This window comes from Gallus gallus, chromosome 3, assembly GCF_016699485.2.
Source record: "Gallus gallus isolate bGalGal1 chromosome 3, bGalGal1.mat.broiler.GRCg7b, whole genome shotgun sequence".
Classification (NCBI taxonomy): Eukaryota; Metazoa; Chordata; class Aves; order Galliformes; family Phasianidae; genus Gallus; species Gallus gallus.
Window position 1 is genome coordinate 110430745 of NC_052534.1, and position 19860 is coordinate 110450604.

The 19860-nt window shown below is 45.7% G+C and overlaps 1 protein-coding gene across 6 annotated transcripts in view; it reads right to left on the bottom strand.

Moving 5' to 3' along the window:
• The window catches only part of EVA1A (eva-1 homolog A, regulator of programmed cell death), a 194737-nt gene that overhangs the window by 60996 nt on the left and 113881 nt on the right, over positions 1-19860 (bottom strand). For 2 of the 6 annotated variants that reach the window (XM_046939292.1, XM_046939294.1), the window contains exon 1: positions 6166-6627. The exons of the other annotated variants lie outside the window; for them this stretch is intronic. The gene's annotated coding sequence lies outside the window, so the exon portion shown is untranslated. Of the gene's footprint in view, positions 1-6165; positions 6628-19860 lie in introns of those variants that run through there. 6 annotated transcript variants of the gene reach the window in all.

The following is a 19860-nucleotide window of genomic DNA, read 5'->3' on the forward strand; positions in this document are numbered from 1 at the left end:
AGTTTCCCCAGGAGAGTAATGTGAGAGACCGTGTCAAAGGCTTTGCTGAAGTCTAGGTAGGCCATCGACAGCCTTTCCCTCGTCTACCAGTCTGGTCACCCAGCCACTGAAGGAGATGAGGTTGGTCAAGCATGACCTGCCTTTCATGAACCCGTGCTGGCTGGGCCTGATCCCCTGGATGCCATGAACGTGCCATGTAATCTCACTCAAGATGATTTGCTCCATGACTTTCCCTGGTACCACGGTCAGGCTGCTGGGTCTGTACTTCCTCAGATCCTCCTTACGACCCTTCTTGTAGATGGGAGTCACATCGGCAAGCCTCCAGTCCTCTGGGACCTCTCCAGATAACCAGGAGTGCTGGTAGATGGCGGAGAGCAGCTCAGCAATCACCCCCACCAGCTCCCTCAGCACCCTTGGGTGGAGCCTGTCCAGTCCCATGGACTTGTGACAGCCCAGATGGAGGAGAAGCTTTCTGTCTCCACCTGAATCACCAGGGTGTATTCTGCATAGCATCCCATACTTCCAGATCAGGGCATAAAGTGCCCTGAGGATAACTGATCTGACTAATAAAGGCAGATGTAAAGAAGGCATTGAGGACCTCTGCCTTCTCCTTATCCTCAGTGGCCACATTCCCTGCTGCATCAAGTAAAGGATGAAAATTCTCCTTGGTTCTTCTCATGCCGTTGATATATTTGTAAAAAGATTTCTTGTTCTCTTTTACTACTGCAGTGGCCAATCTGAGTTCCAGTCGGGCTTTTGCCTTCCTAACTTCCTTCCTGCATACCTTAGCAACTCTCTTGTAATCTCCCCAAGTCTCCTGTCCCTTCTTCCAGAGGACACAAGCTCTCTTTTTCTTCCAGAGTCTCAACAGCAGTTCCCGGTTAATCCACACCACCACACAGGGGTCTCCTTTCCCTACAGCTCACCTTACAGCACTCAGGGACAGCCTGTCCTTGTGCCTTTAAGATTTCCATCTTGAGGAGCATCCAGGCTTCCTGGACCCCTTTACCCATAAGGAGTGAATCCCCAGGGACCCATGCTACAAGCATCCTGAACAGGTCAAAGTCCACCCTCTGGAAGTTCAAGACAGCAGTTTTGCCAGTCACCCTTCCAGCATCTCCAAGAATAGAAAATTCTACAATTTCATGGTCGCTCTGCCCAAGACAGTCCCCAACCTTCACATCTCCCACCAGTCCCTCACTGTTAGTGAAGAGCAGGTCTAGCAGGGCACCACCCCTGGTAGGCTCTCATACAGATGCATAAGGAAGCTATCTTCCATGCACTCTAGAAACCTCCTGGACTGCTTCCTCCGTGCTGTGTTACATTTCCAACATATATAATGGATGTTGAAGTCTCCCATGAGAACGAGTGCTGGCGATCACGTGACTTCTGCAAGCTGCTCATAGAATGCCTCGTCCATCTCTTCATCCTGATTAGGCGGTCTGTAACAGACCCTACCAGGATGTCACTCCTACAGGCCTTCCCCCGATCCTTACCCACAGACACTCAACTTTATCATTCCCAGCCCCAAGCTCTTCAACATCAAAACATCAAAAATAAAAGGAGCACAAGGTGCATGTTATTAATCTAGAACAGCATCCTGCACGCAGTGTGAGAGTCAGGTGCCACTGAGGAGGAGCTATGGGCTTCACACAGTGCTCTCATTATTCTTAGTATGGGGACTGATAACCAAAAAGAAAACTTAGACTTACGCAGCACGTTCTCTGTGTACATTTCAGATACAGCAGTACCAAAATATTTTAATTATGTCCATTTCAAACATTTTCAGCTTTCGATTGTTCCAATCCCTGCAGAAATAACGACCACTTCAAAAGAGATGGTCAAGAAGAGAGAGAAAGTGGTCTCTTGGTTGGTCAGACGGAGGAATTTTAAACAATGTGGTCACATGGGGAATCCGTGGCAGTGCCATAATGCTGCTGCTTCTCATTTTTAGGAGTGCAGAACGCTTTCTGAACTGCTTGATGCAGTGACTGCCAGCTGCTGCTGATGCAGAAGGAGACGAAGTGCACTGTGTGCCTCTGGTCAGAAGTCCTCCTTTTCAGCAGTGCTGTGGTACAGCATCGCTGAAGACAGCCCAGGGTGCATTCAGAGGGATCCGACCCCAGCAAATTGCTGGAAACTTGCATGAGGAAGATGACATCCAAGCAGCTTGAGCTGGGGCTGCCACCATGGCTCTGTGGAGATCACACATCTTGGAGCAAACACCTCAACGCTGACCTTCTGCAGGGTCAAGTTTGTTCTCAGTGGGGAAAGAAAACCTCTCACAGTTACCAGATTAAGCTGAACAAGAGCTAACAAGAACTGGAGAAGCAACGGGAGTGGCTTCTTCATTCTGCCTCAAGAGAACAATCTGGCATTTATTACAAAATTCCAGCCTCAAGCTTCCTCCCACAGGACTGAGCGTGGAGGCCTAGACTTGTATGAATTAACCAAAAATAACACTTCCAGGGAGGGAAAGGATGGCTGGGGGGATTGCTGATGGGACACAGCAGCCTCTCGCCTTGTGCTCAGCAGTTCAGCTCCAGAAGAACTCAGGAGTAAGGAGAAGCTCTGAGCTCTTGTCAAAGCATTTGGTTCCCTTGTCCCCTGACAAACAGGGAACCATACCCCTGGCTGGTTCCCTGGGGAGCAAGAGACTGCCACAGCCACCAGCACCTGAGGCAGCTGTCAGGAGCAATTCTTCCAGCCACTCTCCCACCTTCAGCATCAAACCATTTTAAACAACTGTGAGCTGCACAGTGCCAAAGCTCAGACTGATAGTGATCTTCAGCCTCTGGTAGCAAACGTTTAAAAATAGTCATTGCAAACAAGACACTGTTTGGGGAGGGATGGAGAGGGAAGGAGGCACACAACTTTCTGGCTCCTGACTGTCCCAGCTACACATCCCCATTGCTATGGCAATACCCCATAAACAGAGCAGTCATCAACGGCTCCCTGCAGAGCAAGGCAAGAGCTGTCCTCAGGTAGCAACACTGCCTTAGAATGAAAACGAGATCTGTGCAGGCGACTTGAAGACTCAGTAGAGTCTTTGAGTAGAGTGTATCAGCACTTAAATACCACAAGAACTGGAGCTCCAATCCCAGCAGAAACTAAAGGAGGCAACAGGAAACATGAAGCACCAGAGCATCCTTGAAGCAACCTCAGGAAGGACAGGGAGCACCACACTGAGCTGAAGCACTGAACTACGGAAAGCAGCTGACAGGGCCACCAGAGCCACCTGCAGCCACAAGCAATGGGAAATCTCTCCTAGACACTTCAGCTGCTACCATGGTCTGCAAAGCACAGAACCACAGAATCAGGAAGACTGGAGAAGACCACCCAGATTTCCTAGTGCAGCTCCAACCCTTCCCCAACATGCACTGACTGCATCCCTCAGTGCCACACCTCCACGGCTCCTGAGTGCCTCCAGGGACAGTCCCAACACCTCACCACTCTGAGAAGAATTCTTTCCTAATATCCAACCTGAACCTCACCCAGTGCAACTTGAGGCCATCACCTCTCATCCTACTGTTGTAACATGAGAGAAAAGGCCCAGCCCCACCTTGCAATGACCCCCTTTCAGGGAGTTCCAGCTCCTTTCAGCAGTTCCAAGGGGTCTAACTCTGGGACCAGAAGTACAGAGCTGCACACCTAAGCTGATACAAAGCAAGGCTTGTTCACCCTGCACTTGTGGAATATGCAGAAAGGGGGGATGGAAACACGTGCTCGTCACACCTTCCCGCAGTCTTCACAACCTGAGGCCTCTTACAATACTCCTTTCCCTACTGCAGTGAGGTGGTGTAGAAGAGAGGTTTTACTCAAGGTAATCCTTCGGTGATGTAATTTAAAACAACAGGATTAAACTGAAACAGACAATTTATGTTGTGCAACAGGAAATATTTCCAGACAGTACAGTCTGTTGGGCTCCAGAGTGCTTTCCCAGGGCAAGCAGCAGAACTGGAATCGCCATCCCTTGACTCATCTGTCAAAGCTACATCAGCACTGAAAGCATGGTGTGGAGAACATGCTCACATAGGAAAGAGACGGGACAGGGACCTGCTCTTCAGCATTTGGTTTTACACAGTGCAAGGTTCTGTGAAATGTGGAGTAAGTGAGAAAGCCAGAAAAGCCAGAAAGGTCTTGGTGATACTCCAGACCCTCCAGTTCCCAAACACACGGACTCTTATCCACTCTCAACTGCTGTAAATCAGGAATAACTTCACTGAAATCAGTAGGGTGGTATCAGCTTGAAACGAAGTGGGTTCACATTTAGACTCAAAATTTAAGGATGAAATTGCATTGCTCTTACCTAAGGCAAGATCCCACTGTAGCGTCCGTGGGTTAAGTCTTAGGATAGTTTAGAATCAGACCACCCAAAACTGCATTTGAAACAGCCATTTTCTCTCAACATATAAATACAGGGATGAATTCCTAAAGAACTTTAGGTCCTAACCACCCTCCTAGCAGCACCTGAAGTACGGTCAGACCCCCAGACACCTTGCACATGCAATGACTCAGTTCCCCTAAGAGTTAAATTGTTGGACTCCTGCACAAATGTCAGTCTGTTACTGCAGTCCCTTCCCCATCTAGAAATACAAAACATAGTTCCAGGTAAATGCTATTTCTTCAGCTTCTTAGGTGTGCTGGGCGTAATTCCTGCTACAACTTCTCTCCTCCCCCTCTTACACGAGCTCATCAGCCTCTTGACTGAGTCTCTGCTAGTAAACTAAATGGTGCCAGAGCCCATTCTTTGGCCCCGAAGCTAACGGGCATAGCTGCCAACATATTATTAAACTTTCCTACGCTGTGAAACAAGTTGATAACATCCAGACTGCCTTTCTGGAGTGTCCTGTCCCATCCTAGATCCCAGCAGTACACAGAAGCCACGTGGAGGGCTATGTGTGTGCCCAGTGTGCCAGGACAGTCCATCAAGCCCAGCTCACTGGTACAGCCAGAGGAAAACTGTGGGGAACACTGAAAGTAAAGAACATTTTTTGACAAATCGGGAAGGAGTAGCACGGTACTCAGAAAGAGGCTGGGAGATGGGAAGACTAACAAAAGCATTACCTACAGAACTCCATTTCGAAAGAAAAAAAGAAGGAAAAAAAAACTTTTCTTATAGGAACTGTAAAATAAACCTTGAGCTTTTGCCTAGAAATCAAATCCAAACAAGGCTGTCAGCAGCGTCTCCTGGGTCCATCACTGCCTATGGCAGCAAGACAAGGAATGCCAAGGCTGGGCAGGGAGCTCGAATGTTCCCAGGCCATGGGAGGCCTGAGCTGGAGGCTGCAACAAGAGACTGATGTGCTCAAGGTGCACTCAGGGTATCCCCATCTGTACCTTCTTCCACTGTGTTCCTATCCTCGGGTCAGTGCAGAACTCATATCAAACAAGGGTGACCTGAGAGAGTAATACGAGTTAAGTGGTGACTTGAAGCAAAACACACAGCACACAGTGCATTAAGATCACTGTTCCCAAGGCTAGATCTGAGGTGTTCTTCCCCACTTCTAATTAACTGGTACATGTTATACATATAGTTGGCCCTTCCAAATGCTGCTGCATAGCTGGAGGTGTTGGAACTGATCCTGCCCACGAAGACCCTGGGGTTGTGCACCACCATCTGTCTGACGGTATCTAATGCTCTGCAAGCTCTTCTCTCCCTCTTTGCTGACACGTTGAAATTTACTGTCCTGGGTCAGTGAGCTCAAGAAGGGCTTTAACCCTGGGAGCTCCAAGAATGGGCTCCAGCACATGGCTTGGGACAGAGCTGTCATTTCATTATGCCCTGCTTGTCCGAGAAGCAGTCAAGATGAGATGGACAGAAATAGCAGATGAAGTCACAGCTGCTTCACTTTAAAGCACAAACGTTTGTGCGATTTTCTCAGCAAATAAATAAATAGATGTGCTTTTGGCGAGCAAATAAGGAAATGTCAGAGGAAAGAGACCGCAGGCAGGTTTGTATGGAAAGCAGCTGATTTGTGCCCACACTGAGCAATGTGCAATGCAGATTCCAGCAAGCATCATTTCAGACAGCAGCCACCGTGACCGTACACACGCACCAACAGCCAGCCTCGGGAAAACCCCTCACCGGGGCACACACGGCTGATGCTGAAAGACAAACACGTAGGAGAGAACGCCGCGCACCCCTTCTCTTTCTCTGCCTACCTTCCGCACGGCCACGATGATTCCTCCTTCGGTTTCCCGTTTGCAGAGCAGCCCGAGCCTCGCGTTTGCTGACCTCCCCCCGCAGCCCCGCGCCGCTCAGCTCCTCATCCCCAGCGCTCGGCTCCCACGGCCGCCAGCAAGGAAGTTCTTGAGCAAGAAGAGCGCTGTGGCACTCAGTGCCTCAAACACCCAGCTGCCTGGGATCAAAATAAAAGCGCTGCTGGGAAAAGAAGGAAGTTGTGTTACCGCTCGGCTTTGCCTGGGAGCTGAGCCGGCGGGGTCGGGGTGAGCAGCGCAGCGCCGGGACGGGAGAGCGGTGCGGCTGCTCACAGCCCCGGAGCAGCGGGCGGCAATGAGAGCGTGTGAGTGTGTGTGTGTGTGTGAGAGTGAGAGAGAGAGAGAGGGAGAGAGGGAGAGTGTGTGTGAGTGCGTGTGTGAGTGAGCGTGTTTGGGAGCGGTGTCGGGGCGGGCAGCAACAGGAAATGACACAGAAACTTCACCGGGCTCCAATCCAAACGTGGCCCTTGACATGAAAGAAGGGGGAGGCAATTCGGGGGGTGAAGGAGAGAATTTTTCCCCTCATTAACTAACCTGAAAATCTGCTGAGTGGGGAGGGAAAAAAAACAACAAAGTGAAACTGTGAGAAGTTTAATTAAAGCAGAGAATGAAGGGAGCTCTGATCTGAGCTTTGTTCTTCGAGCAGGAGCTGTGATGGTGTTGGACCAGAGAGGTGCCCCATCCTTGGGGGTGCCCAAGGCCAGGCTGGATGGGGCCCTGGGCATTCTGACCTGGCTGGGGGCAACCAGCCCACGGTGGAGCGGCTGGGATTGGACTTTAAGGTCCCTTCCAACCCAGGCCATCCTATGATTCTATGAATTCAAAGCATCCTTTAGACTTAACACCTTGCATGTATTGTTCCAGCATCCGTTAGATGCAGCAGGCAGTGCCATGTACCCTCTGGAAGTATCCCAGAGGACTTCCTAAGGAGTCCTTTTGCCTTCCTGGCTCGGGACCCATGCTGCTGCTGCAGGGTGGTTGGGATGGATGCCAGTCTCACCCCCACTACTGTTCACTACAGTAGTGAAGGTGAGACTGAGCACAGGCCAGGTGGAAACTCTGCTGGGAATTAGGAGAATTACCCCTCATCCTGCCCAGAGGTATCTCAACAGACAGAAAGTTATGGGGACAGCTGAAACTCAGGTCTAAGCCCAGATTCAACTCCCTCCTGGAAAGAAAACACAACCATATTCATTCTAGCCACAAACAGAAATGTAGTAGGACCTTTGGGTTGGCTTTTTTCTTTTCCCTTATTGAATTTTCTCAGGTTGAAGATGGCTTTGCTGACACTTCTCCACTCCATGATCAGTGGAGAAGAATTGCAAATATTCCTGCTTCATATAACTATCTTAAGGCCAGGTGAGAACATTTCTCTGATCACTGCGACCACTTGGTCTGATTTCCTGCATTGCTGGAGCCACAGAGCACCATTATGAACCAACACCACTATGAATTACAGCACATCTTTCATTCCATATCAGAGACGTTCAGTGAAGGATGACCCATCCCAGATAAGTTATTTCAGTGCTTATCACCCTGTCAAGAACAAAAGCTTCCTTTTCCATCTATATTTCTCTGGCTTTATTCCTCACTCTCAGCTCTGGCCACCCCCCTTCAATCTGCTCTGTAAGAATCACAGAATCATTAAGGTTGAAAAAAACCCACTACGATCCTTAAGTCCAACCCCAGCCCACCCCACTGTGCCCCCTGACCACATCCCTCAGTGCCACATCTCCATGGTTCTGCAACACCCCCAGGGATGACTCCCAGGCCTGCCTGTATCACTGCATCATCACTCTTTCTGAGAAGAATTCTTCCTCATAAGCCAAAGAATCATAGAATCACAGAATGGCCTGGGTTGAAAAGGACCACAATGCTCATTGAGTTCCAACCTCCTGCTATGTGCAGGGTTGCCAACCAGCAGACCAGACTGCCCAGAGCCACATCCAGCCTGGCCTTGAATGCCTGCAGGGATAGGGCATCCACAGCCTCCTTGGGCAACCTGTTCAGTGCGTCACCACCCTCTGGGGGAAAAACTGCCTCCTCATATCCAACCTAAACCTCCCCTGTCTCAGTTTAAAACCATTCCCCCTTGTCCTATCACTATCCACCCTCGTAAACAGCTGTCCCCCCTCCTGTTTATACGCTCCCTTCAAGTATTGGAAGGACACAATGACGTCTCCCTGGAGCCTTCTCTTCTCCAAGCTAAAACAGAACAGGCATGGACACAGAGGGGCTACAGCCCACCAAGACACAGCCAGGTCTCAGTTTACCCTCAGCACAGCTGGCACATTTTAAGTCCATAAGCTCATATTTTGGTGGAAAGCACCCAGGCCATGCAGCTCCATGTGAAAACCAGAGCCTGCTTTTCCCCCACCACATAGGCTTGACCTTACAAAACCACAGACAAGTTATCTCGTAACCTTGTCCTAAATACATAAAAGTAGCTCAGCTTTTTCAGTCTCTCACAGTGAGGCAGATTTTACAGACAGACCACAAACTGTGCCTGCCGCTCTTTGGAGAGCATTTCCATTGCATTAAAGGCTTTATTTTCAATGCGCCTACCAGAACTGGATGTGGTATTACAGCAATGACCTCACTGACACTGGCAACCAGCCTATCAGAAGTATCTCTCTGTGCTGTGCTTCCACGAATTTGGTAGCTTGTTAACGAGCTGAATTTGAGATTTATTGGTATGGTATTATTTTACTCCAAACTTCAAACTTCTGTACAAAACACTTTAATATTTGGCATTTATACAGTGTTCAACATATGCTTTGATCCAAACAAAGGCTTTGACCTGCCTAACCTTTGGTGCATTTTTTCTCTCTTGTGAACAACTTGAACACAATTTAAGGTATCAGTTGTCACTCCCTTAACAAGAGGTTATTTTCAATTAATCAAATAAATATAAACAGAGCCCTGTATTGAGTTCAAATAAGCTTAGAGCAGTTATGCCCTTAAAACAGATGTCTCAGGCTGTGTCATGTTTCAGATGAGAGCTGGTGGACTGTCAAGAAGAGGTCTTGGAGATCTGTTTGTTCAGCCAGCTCAGAACACTGATATCTCAGTATGAGGGGTAGTTCACAATGCAGATTAGGGCATTCAGGCCAGAATCAGATTCCTGAAGTCATGACAGATTCAAGAGAATAGTAGATGAAGAATTAGGCAGCACCATCCTATTTCCAAAGCCCTGTATGCTGTACCTGTTCCCCCATCACTCTTATCCTGACAGGGATAATAAAATGAGTACAATTGGAATAATAAAAACTATGTTTTGATAGGATAATTAAAATAATAAAATCAGAAGATGAAGAGACTGTAAGAGAGCATTGGTGAACCCCATGACATCTCATCCCACAGAGATTGCATTGCATTGCTTACATTAGGCACATCTGTATGAATGAACTCAGCAGGGTCTGGTCTTTGGCCGCGGGGTCAGCAGTCAGAGCCCATACGCACACACACTTTGGAAGTTTAATGCCTTAACCTTCAGAAGAGAACAGCCGCGTCCAAAGTTCCTGTTGGAATGAGCTCTGGACAAGGCCAGGGTCAAGCCATGCCAGAGAGCTGTCATTGGGCTGGGATAACCGATGTGCCAGGGGCCATGATGTAATACAACATACAGATAACAGATTTTCAGTGGCTGGCACTATTTAATTAACTAAAGCAATTAACTAAAATACAGCAGCACCTAACTCATCTAAGAGCAACAAGTAACCCAAAAGCCCCACAAAAGTCTTCCTTCATCCCAAGGCCTTACAAAAATGCAAGCCCACCCCTGTGAGAATCAGTTTTCTGCGCAGCTGTTATTTCTCTTTTCAGTTTGGAGGCTCTGACTTTTGTCTGTGCACTGAAGCAAGAGCACAACACCTCTTGGACCTTAGCCCTTGCAGTTCAAAGCCCAAGTGCAGCTCCTCCAACCCAAGGGACAGGCTGCACCTCTGCTCATCTCAGTCGTATCTGAGTTGAACTCCTGCACTGCCTCTCGGTAGTTAACAGAGACTGGGAGGGATAATGGCCGTATCCAAACACAGCTTAAGACAGGTGAGATGGATCACCTCCAGAGCTGCCCCTCCTAATCCAGGGGCCACGGAGGGCAAGCCTCAGTAATTGTCTCCATCTCAGCACCTCATTTTTCAGTGTCTAACACAGGGGCCAAACACAGGATATTTTTGCCTGGCATAACGACACACCAATTCTTTATCATATGTAAAATAACTGTGATAATAGCATCCTGATGCCTTCTGACACTGGAAACATGGCAGACTCTGATGAGACCATTTGGTTCAGCAGTCGCTGCTGAAGCCCAATAAGCTGTGCGGCACTGAAGCCTATCTCCTCAGCAGGGCATCCCCTCCAGACTGCAAGAGAGGGAGAAGCCACTCTGTCTCTTATTAGCTCATTATCCTGAGTGTAATAATTTGGCTTTCAGGAAGAATTAATCTGAGGCAGCTTCCTTCACTTTGCTGTGTATTTATAAACAGAATAACGCATTTCTTTATTAGGTGGCATTTTCTCACTCCAAAAATACCTTCTCAGAATAATCCATCAGCTTTCAAAGTCCTGATACACATTGCTCACTTACAAACAACACCTGCAGCAACACCTGGAAAAGGTGTGGGCAGCGCATTTGAGAGCACTCACTTTGCAATTAGCTTCTCTGACAACAAACACAGCATTGTTTACATTTCTACCTAAAAATAAGAATAGTGGCAGGGAAAAGGTGTGTCCCAGATAGGTTTTGCCTAGGTTTATCCGTGAGGACGTACAGTGCACCAAACCCCTCCTGACAGTCATTTACCGGTGAGGTTTTTAGTTCTCCTAAGTACATAAGACAAGCAAGGAATGCGAGCCCAGAGAGAAATAACACGTCTTTGCATTTGGCTGCTACATAAAAGGAACGAGCAAGAGTTTGGTTTCTTTGATTTACCAGTTTGTTGTTGTTTTTTGTTTAATGGAAACTCTCTGAAGCTTATTTTGAACACTTTGACATCCAGCAGCTGCATGGTCTGTAGTAGTCAACAGTGGCACTTGCAGATGAATGACCTCCCCTACTTGAATAAGGATTTAAGAGAGGAATCAATCTATTTTATCCTGTCAGTAGATCTATACCCAAAACCACAACACTAATGATGTGCCAAAGTATTGGTTTTTTAGCTATATTTTCATCTTGTTTTATCATTCAGGGGAAACGAGTTCTTAGCTGAAAGACTATTTCAGACAAGTTCTTTCCTATGAGAGTGGTGAGGTGCTGAACAGCTGCCCAGAGAGGCCGTGGATGCCCCGTCCATCCCTGGAGGGGTTCAGGGCCAGGTTGGATGGGGACCTGGGCAGCTTGGGCTGCTATGAAACGTGGATGTTGGTGGCTCTGTCTGCAGTGGGAGGGGTTGGAGCTTCATGATCCTTGGGGTCCCTTCCAACCCAGGCCATTCTGTGATTCTGTGATATGATTCTGACTGTTTACCCTCAGGCATGCATGGAGGCAGGATGGAGGTCTTGTGAATCCAAACAGAAGGAACAAGCAGCTCTACATACAATTTTTTAGTCCAGTATCTTTAATTTCATGATAGTGTTTCTGAATCCCACAAAGAAAACCATAATGCCACAAAGATGAAACTTTTTCTGGCTTTTGCAGTTTCACAGCATCTCTGCAGTTCTCACACATTATTATTAGATGCCCTGCTATTTTATAAAACACCCTTGCTCATTTTCTAGGTATGCCTACTTCTTCCCCTTTACTTTCAGTATTTATGTAACCAGCTACACAGGCAAGTGACCTTTAAAAAATGAATAAAGAGCTGTAACATTTAAATCCTGCTTACTTTCAGCAGAAGAAAAGCTGATTTCAACTTCCATTCTCTCCCTGCACCCCCAAAGCAAACAAGAATTGTTTCTTTCAAGTCCTTCTCTCTCCTGAAAATCTGACCTACAAATGGCTTTCTCATAACCCAGCAGACTGGTTTAGTCCTCAGATGGATTTATCATTAACCACATAAGCACACGTTGTCCATTCTGTTCAGCCTAATGAGTGTGCTATAAATAAAACATCCCTAAAAGCAGGTTTCACCATACTTCACCAAGCTGTTGCTGCAAGCCCTTCTAACTCCCCAACCCGCTCATGTTAGAAACATTAATCACTTATTATAACTCAAAACATCAGCTCTCTACAGCTGAAACTCCCCAGCACTTGACTTGGCTACACCTTTAACCTCCACTTACCACTTTCAGGCTTACTCCACGTTTTCCTCTCCAATATGCCACTAATGTAAGAAAAGACATACGAAGTCACACGTGGAAGGTATTTTTAACCTAGGAGCATCTCGTTAATGGTGGAACTTGGTATGGAAACTCTCAAATAGAACCCTCTTCATTTTGCTTGCTGTAATAACCTGAAAATACCAGAAGCGCATTTCACCGCAACCTACGGCATTTAAAACCCCAGAATGTAAACAAAGGGCAACTGATCTTTCAAAGACACTGAGTGTCATTCCTACCCCACGGATGTTTTATAGAATCACGGAGTATCTGCAGAGCTTACATTCTCTGTCTTGAATGAAAGAATCTGAATCAGGGCATCTTTTAATTCTGACTGCTCATTCACTGAGTGTAGGCAACAAGAAGTCAGGCTGCATTTTCTATTTCCATCAGCTGTCAAGCATAGAGACCATCGGTAATCTGAACCGAGCTTTTAAAAAGCCCAGAGAAACGAAAGATTAATTGTAGAAAATTATTTTTAAACATTATACGTCTTAGTCTAGGGATAGAAAGGTGTAAATAAAACTTCCAAAAGGAAAGCTACAGCTAATGAAAGCCTAGGAGGAAATGGTGGCACGTTCTCTGCTCCCCTGATGGATGTTCTTCCAGCCTTATGAATCAATCGTTTCTGACGTCGATAAATCACTGAGGTATGATAACAGATGAAGGTGAAGGATCACAACAAAAGAGGAAAAGGAGAGGGAGCCAAATACAGCTTTATAAACTGCACCCTCAGCTTGTGAAGACTTGCAGCTAAGAAGTATCATTCCTTTTGTACATTATCTAGGAGATTAAGAATGTTTCTCAGTGTGTAACTTCTGGGAAGCCTCTGTATCACCTTCCCCAGTCACTCCAGGAGGTTCACATTACATCACTTTCTTTATTTTTCCAGCAATTATGATTTTGTTTACAAAGAGGAACTTAAAAGTACCTTTCCTCTTCTAGCTGTTCTCGGAGGAAGCGGGCTGCAGCAGCGAAGGGGAGCCCAGGCAGAACACCGATGGCTTTGAACTTATCAAGGTAAGTTCAAAACACAGTTCTGTGTTGAGATTCCAGCAAGTTTTCTAGTATGACCATACCCTGCATGAATAATCTAATGTCACAGAGGTACCAGCAAGGTCTCTGTGCCTCTAATTAGCCCACATAGAGAGCTGTTGGTTTCTATACTCAGCAGAACCACCCAGCTGCTGATCTCCAAGTACCACAGTTTGTGGTTTTTAAGGGAAACATTTCCCAGAGCTCTGCAGAGCTAAACAAATGGATTTGAGATACTATTTCTGATGAATCAGTTCCCTCCCACCCTTTGTCCCCAGTAGTAGATTTAATCATATGGAAGACAGCACTGCTTGTCCAAAGCAAACTGAAGCTACTGCAAATTCAGAATCAGAGGTAATTAAAACCAGGAAGACTGCCAATAAGGCAAAATCTCCTTTGAGTAACAAAAACCAAAGGCTCACCAGACACCTGCAAGAGAAAGGACAGAAGTACACTGGAAGCCTTTGAGGATCATTTCGACTGAAATATGAATTCACGTGTCCAGTTCTGGGCTCCGCAGTTTGAGAAAGGCAGGCATCTCTTAGAAGGAGGGCCACAGAGATAAGAGGACTGGAGCATCTCCCCTATGAGAAAAGGCTGAGTAACCTGGGTCTGTTCAGCCTGGGGAAAAGAGGACTGAGGTGGGATCTGATTAATTAATTAGATAACTGAAGAAAGGTGGGAAGCAAATGGATGAGGCCAGGCTCTTCTTGGTGGTGTGTAGCAACAGGAAAAGGAGTAATAGCCTCAAACTTGAACATAGGAAGTTCCATACAAACATGCAGAAGAATTTATTTACAGTAAGGGTGAGGGAGCACTGAAATAGGCTGCCTGGATAGGTTGTGCAGTCTCCTTCTGTGGAGATATTCAAGACCCATCTGGGCACCTACCTGTGCCACCCACTGTAGGGAACTGCTTTAGTAGGGGTTTGGACACTATGATCTCTTGAGGTCCATTCCAATCCCTGCAATTCTGCAATTCTGTGATTTGGGCAACCTGATCTATGGAAGGTGTCCCTGCCCATGGCTAGGGGACTTGGAACTAGATGGCCTTTAAGTCCCTTCCAACCAAAACCTTCCTGTGCTTCTATGATTCCATGTTTCTGATGCTCTCCCAAGCTGTCAAAGCTACTTAATGCTGTTGGACAGCATTTGGTGTGTGAATGCATCAGCTTGGTCCAGCTGCAGCAAAGCTACATAAGGAATATTGTTGCTTGAACTGACAAGTTAGTGATAGAGAACATAAGCTCAGCTGCACAGTGGATATTGTCTGTGTTCCGGTAGAGCCAGACACATCCCTACCAAAATATTCTCTGCAATAATTTTGACTGGGAGCTACAGCTGAGTTTCACTACAGTCCTCAGAGCTCCTCTTGGGTGTCGCTGGCATTATCTACTCAAAGCATTCCAATTTTAGTTTGCAGTGGTCAATTGGGAGATCAGTGGCAGAGTCAAGGGGAGAGCCTTGGAAGTTGTGAGATATTCCCACATCAAATAAGGATTATTTGTCCCTGTGATGACTGCTTTATATTGCACGGAATGGTGGAGCTGACATTTCTGTTGCTTCTGTTCTTGACAAGGCTTCTATATGTAGCTATATTTTAAGGGAAGTACTGAAAGCACACATGAATGGACATTCAATTACAGCATTTTCCTCCAGGCTAACTCATCATGAGCAGGAACAGGAGACAAGTACATGCTAACATAAAACGTAAGCTAAGATGTGAAATTTTACCCATATAGAAACTGGAAGAGTAGGGAACAGTGAAAACAAAGAACAAAAGACAACAGGTAGAAAAAATAAGTCCTACAAATGAGCTCCAGCATCTGAGATAAAGCAAGGAGAATACCTAACACTCAGTACTGTCGATTGAGTTATGCTGTGAATAGTTGCAAGAATCTGTGACATGGAAATGAGTCTGAATTATTGTCCCAGGGAACACACTCCACTGGAGAAGTCGGACTTAGCTTAAGAGTGTATGCAAGTCTTACAGATGTGATTCTTGACAGACGTCTGGTCACTGATCACTACTTTACAATGTTTTAGCTGACAATTGGTTGCTTCTACCAGTTAATTCTTAAAATGAAATGAGTGCTCATGATCAGAGTAGGAATGATCTAAAGTTATATCTTTATGCTACAAAGCCTGTGCTCTTCAAATATGGAGGCAAATCCAAGAAAAAATATGGGGCATCCAGGCCCTCTTACCAGTGCTCTTGGACACAATGTGGTACAGATTTCTGGCTCTGAATTCTGGCCTGGAAGCCCATCTGAAAGTATCTATCCTTGCGTACATTAGATTTGTGCTACAGTCAAGAAATTACAAGTTCCACAAATGATGGAGATAATTGAGAAGGTCCTTGGCCTAAAACTGTGCGTTATGGTTTATTGTGTTACGCTGAGATTAACTCCTTGAAAGCTACTGATAGCGCAGTCATGAAGAATCATCTACGAAATTTGGGACAACTATAGCAATGTTCAACTATCTGAAAACTCACCCGTGTTACACACCAAAATCCTCCCAAACAACACAGTTGTTCTGCATTTGGTACCACAGCAAAAAAACTACATGTATCAACCAAGCTTCACCATACTGTAGTACTCAACTACTGTCCTTCGCCTGCAGAGGGGAAGGAATTGCATCAGGAGAAAAAGAAGGAGTCTTTGGCAAGACACTAAGGTATGAAAGAACAAAGACAGCCCTCTCAGCAAGCTCACCTAGCACAGCAGCTGCAGATAAAACACCACCTTGCAGTGCCTGCACTGTATTGGTGTGCTGTGCTCATGAATAAACTCCCTCCTTCAAAACATGGCATTTGTTGAATTTCTTTGCAGGGAAGACATTTAGAAGTGGAGGTAGAGCTACCTCTGATCACAGGAACCGCCACAGCCCTGCAGCAGCGCTGCTGCAATGAAGCATTACATAAATGAGTTCATGTTGGGTCACAGTCAGAAGACAGAGGCAGAAACACTCAAGCAGGCATTGTTTTTCCACAGCTATTTTTTAAACACAGTAGAACACCTCTGTGGATGCAGACACCGCAATACTAACAGTGGAATGGCTTCGCAGTCAGTTTGTATTATTGCAACATTCCAACACCACCTTTGCTGCACTAAGTCGGTGAAAGCGACATAAATTTACAATGAACAGTCACTTAATTTAAGACACGCAATTCCCTTGGAGATCCTCTGGGTAAATCTTGAGGCCACCAATCCATCCCCAAACCCAAATCCTCTAAGCAGCTCCATATCCACAAGCATGTTCCATGTGTTAGAAAACAGAATCAAGAATGCTGTTCTTAAAAATCAAAGGTAATAATAAACAAAAGGAGACATGAATGTCTTCATCAGACTTGTTTAGCACCATTGATGCTGTTCCTTTCTAACAGTGATTAAAGAAGAAGCAGAAAGCCCAATGAAACTGCATACTTAGAGCCTCAAGGGGCTTAGAAAAGAGTGTTTGCTACGTCAGGACAACACAGGGCAGAATCAAGAGTCCCCAGACTGTGCTGCATCCCAAACCTGGAAATGGAAATGCTGATGGTCCTGGAAGCGTGCAAGGAAATTGAGCCTCAGCTCCTAAAAGGGCTTCACAAATCGGCGTTGTGGTTTAGCTGATTCTATTACACAAGCAACAAGGCTTCTCCCATCTCCCTTTTTCCCGTCTTCCGAGGGGGAAGAAGTACAAAGGATGCAGCCAAGATAAGGAGGGATAACTGATTCACTACAAATGATAAAAGACTGTAGGACAATACATTATGAAAAGGAGCTACAGGTAACAAACAAATGGGCAAGAAAGGCGTTCCAACCATGCTGCTCATTACACTGATGGAAATGGAAAAGAGCCTTGTCCCCCAATTCTACGCTGTTCTACCCCAAACTGGAAATCACATGGAGGGTATTGGAGACTGCTGGGAACTGAAGTCTGTCTCCGTCTCAGTGCATCTTCCTCTGGAAGATGCTGGATCTCACATAAGAATAGCTGACACTGCCAGGACCCAGGAAGAACAAATAGCCAAGGAGCTGATGCAGGAAAAGTGCAGCTCTCCAGCACTGCTCCAGCACTACACAGCTTGTTTCATGATGTTACAGTATGGAATACTGATAAAACCAGGACAATCAGGAACTTTGGGAGCTATTGCACTTACAGCTTTTAGTAAACTGCTTGTATTTGATGTCTCAGAATGGAATTTCTTTCCTCAGGAAGATGATGAGTTTGATCAAGACGCTTAACATATAAAGAAGTTGAAGGAAGGGAGGAAAACGGGGGGGGGAGGAAAACCAAAACCAGGACTCATTGTACCTATCTGCCCTCACTGGCACTTACAAATTCTGCTCCAACTTCTTCTCTGACGCTCAAACCATCGGTAACTGCATCACACATCAGAACTGGTAATTGCAAAGAAACATGGTCATGCTTTGTGAATAATGTCATATCTCTTTGTCTCTCTCTTAATAGCACTGTTCATTTCGTTTTTAATCTGTTAAACATCAGCCCATCTGCATTCCTAAAAGTCAATCTTGCTGACGTGTTCTGAACATCCTACAACACCTCTGAATTAAGACTCATGAATCAAATATTCCTTCTTCCTGACTTGTGTCACAGTAACACTTCAACTCAAAATCCTCAGTGCCTCAGAGAAGAAATCTTTCTTTTCCACATGTAGTTGTACAGAATATAACAAGTGCTGATGCTGAACTCTCATACACCGTTATTTTTAAGCAATGCCTTGCAGGTTGGGCTGGCCAAATCAACACAGCTGTGGGACATATGTGCCCAGAAGGCTTTCAAGGCTGGTTGGATGGGGCTCAGGGGAACCTGATCTGGTGCCCAACCTAATAGTTGGCAACCCTGTCCAGGGCAGGGAGGCTGGAACTGGAGGATCTTTCGGGTCCTTTCCACCTCAAGCCATTCTATGATTCCATGGTTCTATGACATAGTGGCATGAGGATTTTATAGTACAAGTCAGGTGGTATTCTGAAGAACCACAAAACCCAGGAGATTCTGTAAGCAAACAGCTGTCCAGAAGGGAGTATGATACAATGATAAAAAACAACAGTCCCATTTATAATAATATTAAAAATTAAAAACCCTTCAGTGAAATCTAGTAGCTGCTTGCATGTACACCCCCAGCTCACTGCTGCACAACGATCTTCTGTAACTCCCAGATGATTTTAGAAGGCAGTAAATGAATGGATGCTCTCCACACACTACAGATATTAAAAAGGTATAAGTAGGTCTGTCAAATGATTCCACTATTTTATGATTCTAATTTCAGTACAGACACATGCAGAGTCCTGAATATAAAATCAAACAGTGGAGAGCTTAATTCTCAGACACGAGACAGGAGGTCAGAAACAGCAAGCTGGAAAAAGCCCAGCAAGTTATGGAGTCTGTTTTGTTTAAAAGGGATGACTAGTCCAACATCTTCAGCAGTAACACACGTACTAGTGATTATACTATCGAGTACAAGAAGCAAGGAAATTCTGCATCATCCCCAACTGACATTTGTGCAACTGCTACTGACATACAAAGCCTATTTCAGAGGCTGCAGATACTAAAAACATGGGAAAGTTTTCAGGGTAAAGGTACAAGAATAAACGAGGAATTGGAAAACTTCATTCTGAAGAAAGACACGAGGTGCCCTACCTCTCTGATTTCACAAAGGGCAGGCACAGAGATTGCAAGTATTTAAAGACAGAATACAAATTAGCCTCATGGAATACTTTCAATCACTAGAATGCTTCAAATCAACTTTTTAAATGCTTCACTCTGGTTCAAATAGCAGCTTGCTGAGGGAAGTCTTAGGGCTTGGCCTCAGTAATTAAGTGACAGGGCTCTGAATGATTCATGGAAGGCTTTTTAACAACCTAACAAATGTCAGCTCTTGGGAAAGGCTTCATGGGATTCGATTTTTCTTTAGCACACTGCTAATAGACCACACAGAGTAACAAATCCCCTTGTTTTATGTTCTCATCAAAGAATAATTACAGTAGTGATCTTTCAGCAATAACTGATAACAATGCATGTTCTAATACTTGGAGAGGATAAGTAGAGAATGAATCAAACAACTAATCCTTAGCTCTTATTCCTTCTTAGCACACAAGCCCTGAACTCAGCGTTCACTTAAACACAGGCCTATGTGATAAGGATTTCCTTCAGCCAAGCGGCAGAGAAGGAAAACAAGGAATTTTGTTATTTGTGATGCACAGACTGCTGTGTTCTGTGGTATCTCTGCCCGAAACAGAAGATTCCACAGAGAAAACAGATTTTTACAGGGGCTGAGATAAACGTGGCTCCTGCGGCTATGGCCATCTCTCCAACCTCGCCTACTTTTTGGCTCCTG